Raw genomic sequence first — 9,469 nt, 5'->3', positions numbered from 1 at the left:
AAAAAAATCTTTTACTTCTGCCGCTCCTGGTGCTGCTTGTGTGCTCGTTCGGTGCGGACCTGGTACCTCTTTTGTGAAGCGGCAGCTAAGAAGACTCGGGCGTTCACTATGGCCGACGAAAAGCCCAAGGAAGGAGTCAAGACTGAGAACAACGATCACATTAATTTGAAGGTGTGGGGCAGGATGGTTCTGTGGTGCAGTTTAAGATTAAGAGGCATACACCACTTCGTAAACTAATGAAAGCCTATTGTGAACGACAGGGTTTGTCAGTGAGGCAGATCAGATTCCGATTTGATGGACAGCCAATCAATGACACAGACACACCTGCACAGTTGGAAATGGAGGATGAAGTTCCAGTTGTCCTGCTCCAGCAGCAGACAGGAGGGATCTACTAAAAAGGGAACCCGCAACTACTCCAGAACTCTGTTCTTACACACCAAGAATACATTCTCAAGTAGAAAACTGCAATTTGGTTCCACCACATCCTGACTATGACAGTATTGTTTTCTCTATTCTTTCATTTACCCCTTCCCCATTCCTTTATTGTACATAAAGTATCTGGTGTATGCGCACAAGCATATTGCTTTTTTTTTTTTTTACTAAATGGCCAACAGTATGTTTTGATTGACATCAAATGGAGATGAGATGGGGAATAACTGGTTCTGTGAAAATAATCCTCTTTCTCCATTAGTGGCATGCTCATCAGCTCTTATCTTTATATTCCAGTAAGTTATTTTGCTCTCACTGTTTTAACAGAAAAGACAGCAACATAAAATTCCTTGCATACCCTATTTGATTGGAGAATTTTAATGTTTTTCATTTATCATTGTAAAACCAAGGACAAATTTATAACTTTTTTGTGCATAGCTGTTACGTGTAGGGCAATCTGTCTTTAAGTAGGAGTAAATTACTCTTTAAAAAAGAATCCTAGATAGTTTTCCCTTTAAGTCAAGTGTCTTGTTGTTTAAATAAACTTCTTGTTTAAAATGAAAAAAAAAATATTTTACTAATTTATTTATTTGGCACAGAGTTTCTCTACACAGCTTGGATTTAGAGTGATCCTCCTGTCTCAGCCTCCCCAGCACTGGAATCATAGGCATGTTCCACCATACCCAGTTTCAGTGGATTGAACCCAGGTCCTTACGCTTGCCAGGCAGGCTGTTAGACCACCAAGCTATCTCCCCAGTCCACTGTACAAACCTTTATATAAGATGAGGTTCCAGTTGTTGATTCTTTGTGATGGTTCCTGTGTGATCTGGGTTTTGTTCATAAAGTCTTTACCTGCATGTATGGCTTCAAGAGTTCTACTTCTTGTATCTTCCAGCAGATTTAGTGTTTCTGTTTTAATACTTAGATCTTTGATCCACTTTGATTTTAGTTTAGAGCATGATGAACAGGTCTAGTTTTAAGCTTCAACATATGGAAAGTTAGTTTTCCCAGCATTATTTATTTAGTAGTAGTAGTAGTAGTAGTAGTAGTAGTAGTAGTAGTAGTAATATTTTTGGTACTTAGAATCAAACTCAGGATCTTGCATTTGCCAGCATCATTTATTAAAGAGGCAGTCTTTCCTCTAGTGAAGGTATTTGGCATATTTGTGAAATGGAAGGTGTGTGAGTGTATTAGGAGTTGTATCTACATCTCTAATCTGTTTCATTGAGCTTTAAGTCTGTCTTTTAGCCAATACCATATTGTTTTTACCACAATAACTGTAGTATAATTTCAATTATAAAAGGCATGGATTGTGACACCCCCTGCCTTGCCTTTGTTGTTCAGAATTGCTTTTGTTATTCTAGGTCTCTTCTGGTTCCAAATATATTTTAGGATTATTTTCTCTAATTCTGTGAGATATGATATTGGTATTTTGATCAGAATTGCATTAAACCTGTATAACAGTTTTGGAAGTATGACCATTTTCACTATGTCAGTTCTTCTTACCCAAGAACTAGGGAAATATTTTGTATTCTGATATCCTCTTTGATTTCCTTTTCTACAGTACTGTAATTTTCAATGTAAAAGTCTCTTACTTCCTTCATTAGCTTGATCTAAGTATTTCATTTTTTTTGGATGCCATTGTGAAAGGTGTTGGTTCTCTTGTCTCTCATTGAGTTTTTGTGAATTTGTGTACAGGAAGACTATTAATTTTTGAGGGTTGACTTTGTACTCAGCTACACTACTGAATTTAATGAATACATCCAGAAATCTTTTTTTTTTTTTTTTTGTACTGGGGATCAAACTCATGACCTTGTATTTGCCAGGCAGGTGCTGTACCACTGAGCTATATCTCCAGGCCCAAATCTAGAAGTCTTGGTGAAGTTTTTGGGATCTCCTATATAGAGTATCATGTCATCTGAATAATAATTTTGCTTCTTCCCATCCTATGGTTATACCTTTTATTTATTTCTCTTGTCTCAGTTTTTGTTTTCTGATTCTTTGACAGGGTCTAGGTATGTAGCTCAGGCTGTTCTTGAATCATAATAGAGGCTGGCCTCAAACTCATAGTAATCCTCCTGCCTCAGCCTCCAGAGTGTAGGGATTTCAGGTATGCACCACCATACCTGGCCAACACCTAGTCTTTTTTTTTTTTTTTCAGTACTGGGTATTGAACTCAGGACCTTGTGTTTGCCAGGCAAGCGCTTATTCTACTGAGCTGTCTCTCTGGCCCCAATACCTTGTCTTTTAAAAAAAAATCAATAAAGTAAATTCTTGGTGTGAAACAGAAGCATGTCCAAGCTATGGTCAGTGAACTTAGGTCCTGGTTTGTGAGGACCTCGGGTGGATTTCTCCCCAAGTGAACACTGAGACAGGGACTCGGATGTGTAGTAGTTGGTTGTGTCAACCTGAGAAGTTTAGAAGGGTAACTAAATCAGCTCAGCAATTCCACGCCTTAGAGTGGCTCATCATGTAAAGGATATAAAAGGGAAATGCGGGAAGGCAGAGGGTTCCATTTTCTTCAGAGGAGCTCCGGTCTTTGTCGTCAGCCTGGACGTCATCTCCTGGCTTCTAGTGCAGAATCTTCAGCTCCTGCCTTGGACTCTTCGGCCTTCTGGTATAGACTCAGCAGTCTTTCATTGCAGACCCACTGGCCTCCTGGTATGGATTTGACCAGAACACTGCAGTGAGCTCCAGACCTTGGACTGAATCCTTCAGTCTCCAGTGTGCAGCTGCCCTCTGCACGCTTCCTCATCTGACTCTGTGGCTGACCTTTGTAAGCCAATCTTATAATTTCTTATACATTTGTACATCTTTTATACCTGTTCCTCTGGTAAAACCCTGACTGACACAGATTTTGATACCAAGAATGGCTCTAGAGAAACAGAATATAATGATGGCATTTTTCAATGGCTTTAGGAATTCTTGGAATTGGCTCTGATTTGATGAGACCTCATGGTCTCTCCTGATCTTTTTTTTTTTTTTTTTTTTTTTTTTTTGGCTGGCTCAGCCCACCCAAAGAGCAGGGTTGGTGTGACGTGTGGTGCCAGGGATTGAACTGTGGTCCCCTGCACCTGCCTAAGCTTGCCTAAGCAGGCACTTTATACCACTGAGCTACCTTGCTGGCCCCTCTCCTCATCTTAAGGAGTATACTGATAATCTTTGGTGTGAGCTGTTTAAACTAATATGCTGTGTGGATCCATTTGATTATCCTCATTCACCACTTGTGAGATGTCAGGAATTTAGGGTTTCTGTACATAGAAATTCTGAATTTCTTTGGCAGAGTAGGAAATATAATGGTGCTGGCTGGTTGGTCTAGACCTAACTGGATAAACTCACTAAGGAAAATAAGAAGCTCAGATTCCAACTTCCATCTCCAGACACAGATGAGAAATTTAAATGTTTCTAAAAATGTCCTGAAAGATAATCTCTCTTTCAGCTGCAAGGCTGACATTGCAGAAACCCAAATGCAGGCCCTCATAATTCAATTGGCTGAACTGCGACATAAATTTAATGCTCAGCTTTGAAGGGCATCTGAAGCAAAAGTGAAGGCACTGATTGGGAAACAATGGGATCCCATAAATTGGGATGGAGATGTGTGGGAGGTTCCTGAGGAGGCTGAGGATGTTGAGTTTCTAGATGCTAATGAGTTTATTTTGCCTGAAGAAGAGATTTCCCCACCTACTGTGGTAGAGCCATCACCGCCCCCACCTCCCACAGTGTTAGTGTCTTCTAGTATATTAGGAGAAGCTAATCCTGCGTTGACCAAGCAGGATAATGCTGATACTCCTCTGGACCTGCCCTCACCACCCATTTTTGGCTCCAGGCCCATAAACAGGCTTAAATCACATAGGACACCTAAGAGTGGGGTATATAATGTGATCCGGGAGGAGATCCAATATTCCCCCAAAGAACTTCTTGAGTTTTCTAACTCTCACAAGCAGAGGACTAATGAGCAGGAATGGGAATAGATTTTATGAGTGTGGGATAATGGTGGTAAAAACACACACCTGGGTCAGGCTGAGTTTGTTGATATGGGCCCATGAAGTAGGGATTCTGAATTTACTGTTGCAGTTTGAGGAGTAAAGAAAGGTATTGTCAGTTTATTTGGTTGGCTGACAGAAGTGTAGCTCAAAAGATGGCCCACAGTGAATGAGTTAGAGATGCCCGATCTTCCATAGCTTACTATTGATGAAGGGATTCAGAGGCTTAGGGAAATGAGGGTGCTGGAATGGAACTGTCATGTTAAATTTAACCCTCCACATTGGGATGATCCCGAAAACATACTCTTCCTTAACACCTTAAGAAACAAATTTGTGTGGGGAGTGCCAGCATCCTTGAAGAGCCTTGTCATTGCTCTGCTTTGCATGCCAGACCTTATGGTGGGGACTGCAGTTACTTAATTAGGAAATTTAAGGGCAATGGGCCTGATTGGATCCCCAAGGGGCAGAGGTCAAGTGGCAGCTCTTAATTACCAAAAGCAGCATCCCTGTCCTTACCATAATGGACAGCAGAAGCAGAACAATGGCCAGAATAATCTGACATGCACAGACCTATGGCGTTGGCTGATGAGCCATGGTGTTCCCAAAAGTGAAATAGATAGGAAGCCTACAAAATTTTTACTAGATTTGTATAATAAAAAAAAATGAGGGCAAAAGAACAGAGACATACTTCAACTTATGGCAATAGGAAATCAGGGCCCTCCAACCAGTTCCCGGATTTGAGCATTTACAGACCCAGAACCCCTTGAATGACAGGGAGGCCAGGTCCCCTTGGGGAAGGACCCTAATGCACCCAAGATTTGTACAGTCAATCTTTCTCCCACCCTTCCCAGAGGGACCTAAGGCCTTTTGCCTGAGTGTACACTGGGGAAAGGGGAGTGATCAGAATTTCGGACACTACTAGACACTGGTCCTCAACTGACACTGATTCCAGGGAATCCAAAACACACTAGTAAGGGGCCAGGGAGATGATTTAATAGAATAAGAGCCTCCCTGTCAAGTGCAAGGGCCTGAGTTCAATACCCAGTTCCGGAAAAAAAAAAAAAAACCCACCCTAGTGGCCCTCCAGTAAGAGACAGGGCCTATGGAAGTCAGGTGATCAATGGAGTTTTAGCCAATGTCTGACTCACAGTGGGTCCAATAGGCCCTTGATTCCATCCTGTAGTAACTTCCCCTGCTCCGGAATGTATAATTAGGATAGTTATACTTAGCACTTAGCAGAATCCTTACAATGGTTCCCTAACTTGTCATATGAAGGCTATTATGGTTGGAAAGACCAAATGGAAGCCTTAGAGTTGCCCTTGACTGGTAAAATAGTGAACCAAAAGCAGTATCGTATTCCTGGGGGGATTGCAGAGATTAGTGCCACCATCAAGGACTTGCGAGATGCAGGGGTGGTGGTCCCCTCCACATCTTCATTTAATTCTGCCATTTAGCCTGTGCAGAAGACAGATGGGTCTTGGAGAATGACAGCAGAGTACGATAAACTGAAGCAAGTGGTGACCCCAATTGCAGCTGCGGTACCAGATGTGGTTTCCTTGCTTGAGCAGATTAACACATCCCCTGGTAGTTGGTATGCAGCTGTTGATTTGGCAAATGCCTTCTCCTTATCTATCTATAAGGACCATCAGAAACATTTGGCTTTCACGTGGCAAGGCCAGAAATATACCTTCACTGTCTTACCACAGGGGTATATTAACCTTCTAGCCCCGTGTCACAACTTAGTTTGTAGGGATCTTGATCGCCTTTCTCTTCCTCAAGATATCACTGGTGCATTTCATTGATGATGTTATGCTGATTGGGCCTAGTGAGTAGGAGGTGACAACCACCTTGGATTTGTTAATATGGTATTTGAGAGCCAGAGGATGGGAAATAATTCCTACAAAAATTCAAGGTCCTTCTGCCTCAGTGAAGTTTCTTTTTTCTTCTTCTTTTTTTTTTTTTCCAGTGAAGTTTCTAGGAGTCCAGTGGTGTGGATTATGTAGAGATATTCCTTCTAAGGTAAAAGAAAAGTTGTTGCCTCTGGTTTCTCCTACAACCACAAAGGAGGCACAGTGCCTAATGGGCCTATTTGGATTTTGGAGGTAACATATTCCTTACTTAGGTATCTTTTTTTTTTTTTTTTCCCAGAACCGGGGATTAAACTCAGACTCTTGCGCTTGCCAGGGAAGCACTTATTCTACTGAGCCATCTCCCCGGCCCCTCACTTAGGTATCTTACTCTAGCCCATTTACTGAACGATTTGAAAAGCTGCTAATTTTGAGAGGGGCCCAGAACAGCAAAAAGCTCTGCAGCAGGTCCAGGCTGCTGTTCAGGCTGCTCTGCCCCTGGGACCATATGATCCAGCAGATCCAATGGTACTTAAGTGTCAGTGGTAGATAGGGATGCTGTTTGGAGTCTCTGGCAGACCCATAGGTGAATTGTAGTGGAAGCTTTTAGGATTTTGGAGCAAGGCTCTGCCATCATCTGCAGACAACTCTCTCTCTCTGTCTCTGTCTCTCTGTCTCTGTCTCTGGTCTCTTTCTCTCTTTTTTATGTATTTGGTACAGGGTCTTACTACACAGCTCAGACTCATAACGATCCTCCTGTTTTCAGTCTCCCCAGTGCTGGGATTACATGGTTGTACCACCAAGCCCAGTCTTGGTGGCCAGCTCAGCATGCTCCAGGCAGGGCCAGCACAACATGCAGTACTGGTGATCGAACCCATGTCCTTGCACTTGCCTATGCAGGTGGTTAGACCACTGAGCTATCTCTGCAGTCCCAATCATTTTGAGAAACAGCTTTTGGCCTACTACTGGGTCTTAGTGGAAACTGAACACTTGACTGTGGGACATCAGGTAACCATGAGACCTGAGTTGCCTATCATGGTCTGGATATTATCTGATCCATCAAGTCATAAGGTTGGACATGCTCAGCAATAGTCCATCATTAAATGGAAGTGGTATATTCATGATAGAGCCAGGGCAGGTCCAGAGCGTACAAGTAAATTACATGAGGAAGTTGCCTTTTGGCTTCTATACCTGCTGTATTGCCTTCTATTTCCCGGCATGCACCTATGGCGTTGTGGGGTGTACTATATAATCAGCTGTTAGAGGAAGAGGAGACTAGGACCTGGTTTACGGATGCCTCTGCACGCTATGTGGGTACCACTCACAAGTGGACATCTGTAGCCTTACAGCTCCTTTCTGGCACATTACTAAAGGACAGTGGTGAAAGGAAATCATGACAGTGGGCAGAACTTCAGGAAGTGTACCTGGCAGTACATTTTGCCTAGAAGAAGAAATGGTCAGATGTGTGGCTATATACTGACTCATGGGCCATGGCCAGTGGTCTGGCTGGATGGTCAGGAACTTGGAAGGAGCATGATTGGAAAATCGGTGACAAAGATATTTGGGGGAGAGGTGTGTGGATAGACCTCTCCAGATGGGCAAAGGATGTAAAAATATTTGTTTCCCATGTGAACGCTCACCAAGGGGTGACACCAGCAGAAGAGGACTTTACTAATTAAATAGTAAGATGACCTGTTCTGTGGATAGTGGCCAACCTCCTTCAGGCACCCCTGTCATTGCCTAGTGGGCCCATAAACAGAGTGGCCATGGTGGCAGGGATGGAGGTTATGCATGGGTTCAGCAACATGGACTCCCACTCAGTAAGGCTGATCTGGCTATAGCTGCTGCTGAGTGCCAGCAGCAGAGACCAACACTGAGTCCCTGATATGGCACCATTCCCTGGGGTGATCAAACTGTAACCTGGTGGCAGGTTGATTGTATTGGAGCACTTCCATCATGGGAGGGACTGCGCTTTGTTTTCACTGGCATAGACACATACTCTGGATATGGATTTGCCTTCACTGAACAGAACGCCTCTGCCAAAACTACCAACCATGGACTGACAGAATGCCTTAGCCACATCATGGAATCCCACACAGCATTGTCTCTGACCAAAGAACACATTTTACAGCCAAAGAAGTGAAGTAGTGGGCTTGTGCTTATAGAATTCACTGGTCTTATCATGTTCCTCACCATCCAGAAGCAGCTGGATTGATGGAAAGGTGGAATGATCTTTTGAAGACTCAGTTACAGTGCCCCTTGGTGGCAGGCATTTGCAGGGCTGGGGGAAGGTACTTCAAAAGGTTGTATATGCTTTGAATCAGCACTCCCTCTCTATATGGTACTGTGTCTCCCATAGCCAGGATTCCTGAGTCCAGGAATCAAGGGGTGGGAGTAGGATCACCCCATGATCCACTAGGGAAATTTTTGCTTCCTGTCCCCATGACCTTATGTTCTGGTCCCAGGGGGGGAAGGCTTGTACCAGGAAGCACAACAATGATACTATTGAACTAGAAGCTAAGATTTCCACCCTGGTCACTTTGGTCTCCTCACGCTTCTGAGGAAACAAGCTAAAAACAGAGCCACAGTGTTGTCAGGGGTGATTGACTTGTAGTGATTCTCTTGTTTTCAGCCTCCCCAGTGCTGGGATTACAGACCTGTGCAGCTATGCCAAGCTCTGTAGCCAGCTCAGCTCGCCTGGGGGGACAGGGCTGGTGTGGCACATGGTGCTGGGGATCCAACCAGCACCAGACTAAGCTTAGTCTTAGGCGCTTAGTCTGCTGAGCTATCTTGCCAGCCTTTAAGTTCTTTATATATTCTAGATCTTAGTTCTTGTCTGAGGTGTGGCTGGCAAAATTGTTTTCCAATTCTGGAAGTTGTATCTTCCTTCTGTTGTTTCCTTTGCTGCTCAGAAGCTTTTTAATTTGATATGATGCCATCTCTTGATCCTTGCTGTTATTTCTTGTGCAATTAGAAAGTTGCTGCCCACACCTATGACTTCAAGAGCCTATTTTGTCCTCCAGCTGACTCAGTGTTTCCCTTTTAACATTATGATTTTTGGGCCACTTTGATTTTTTTTTTTTTTTTGGTGGAACCGGGGATTGAGCTCAGACCCTTGCACTTGCCAGGCAAGCGCTTATTCTACCAAGCCCCTGTGCCACTTTGATTTCAGTTTAGTACATGGTGAGGCCTGCAGGCCTGGGTTCAGTC

The 9,469-nt window shown here is 43.5% G+C and overlaps 1 pseudogene; it reads left to right on the top strand.

Moving 5' to 3' along the window:
* Positions 1–20: 20 nt before the first annotated feature.
* On the top strand, positions 21–395 carry LOC105742574 (annotated as a pseudogene).
* The last annotated feature ends 9,074 nt before the right edge of the window (positions 396–9,469 follow it).

This window comes from Octodon degus, unplaced genomic scaffold, assembly GCF_000260255.1.
Source record: "Octodon degus isolate 3935 unplaced genomic scaffold, OctDeg1.0 scaffold00060, whole genome shotgun sequence".
Classification (NCBI taxonomy): domain Eukaryota; kingdom Metazoa; phylum Chordata; class Mammalia; order Rodentia; family Octodontidae; genus Octodon; species Octodon degus.
This window is presented reverse-complemented; position numbering and strand designations above follow the sequence as displayed.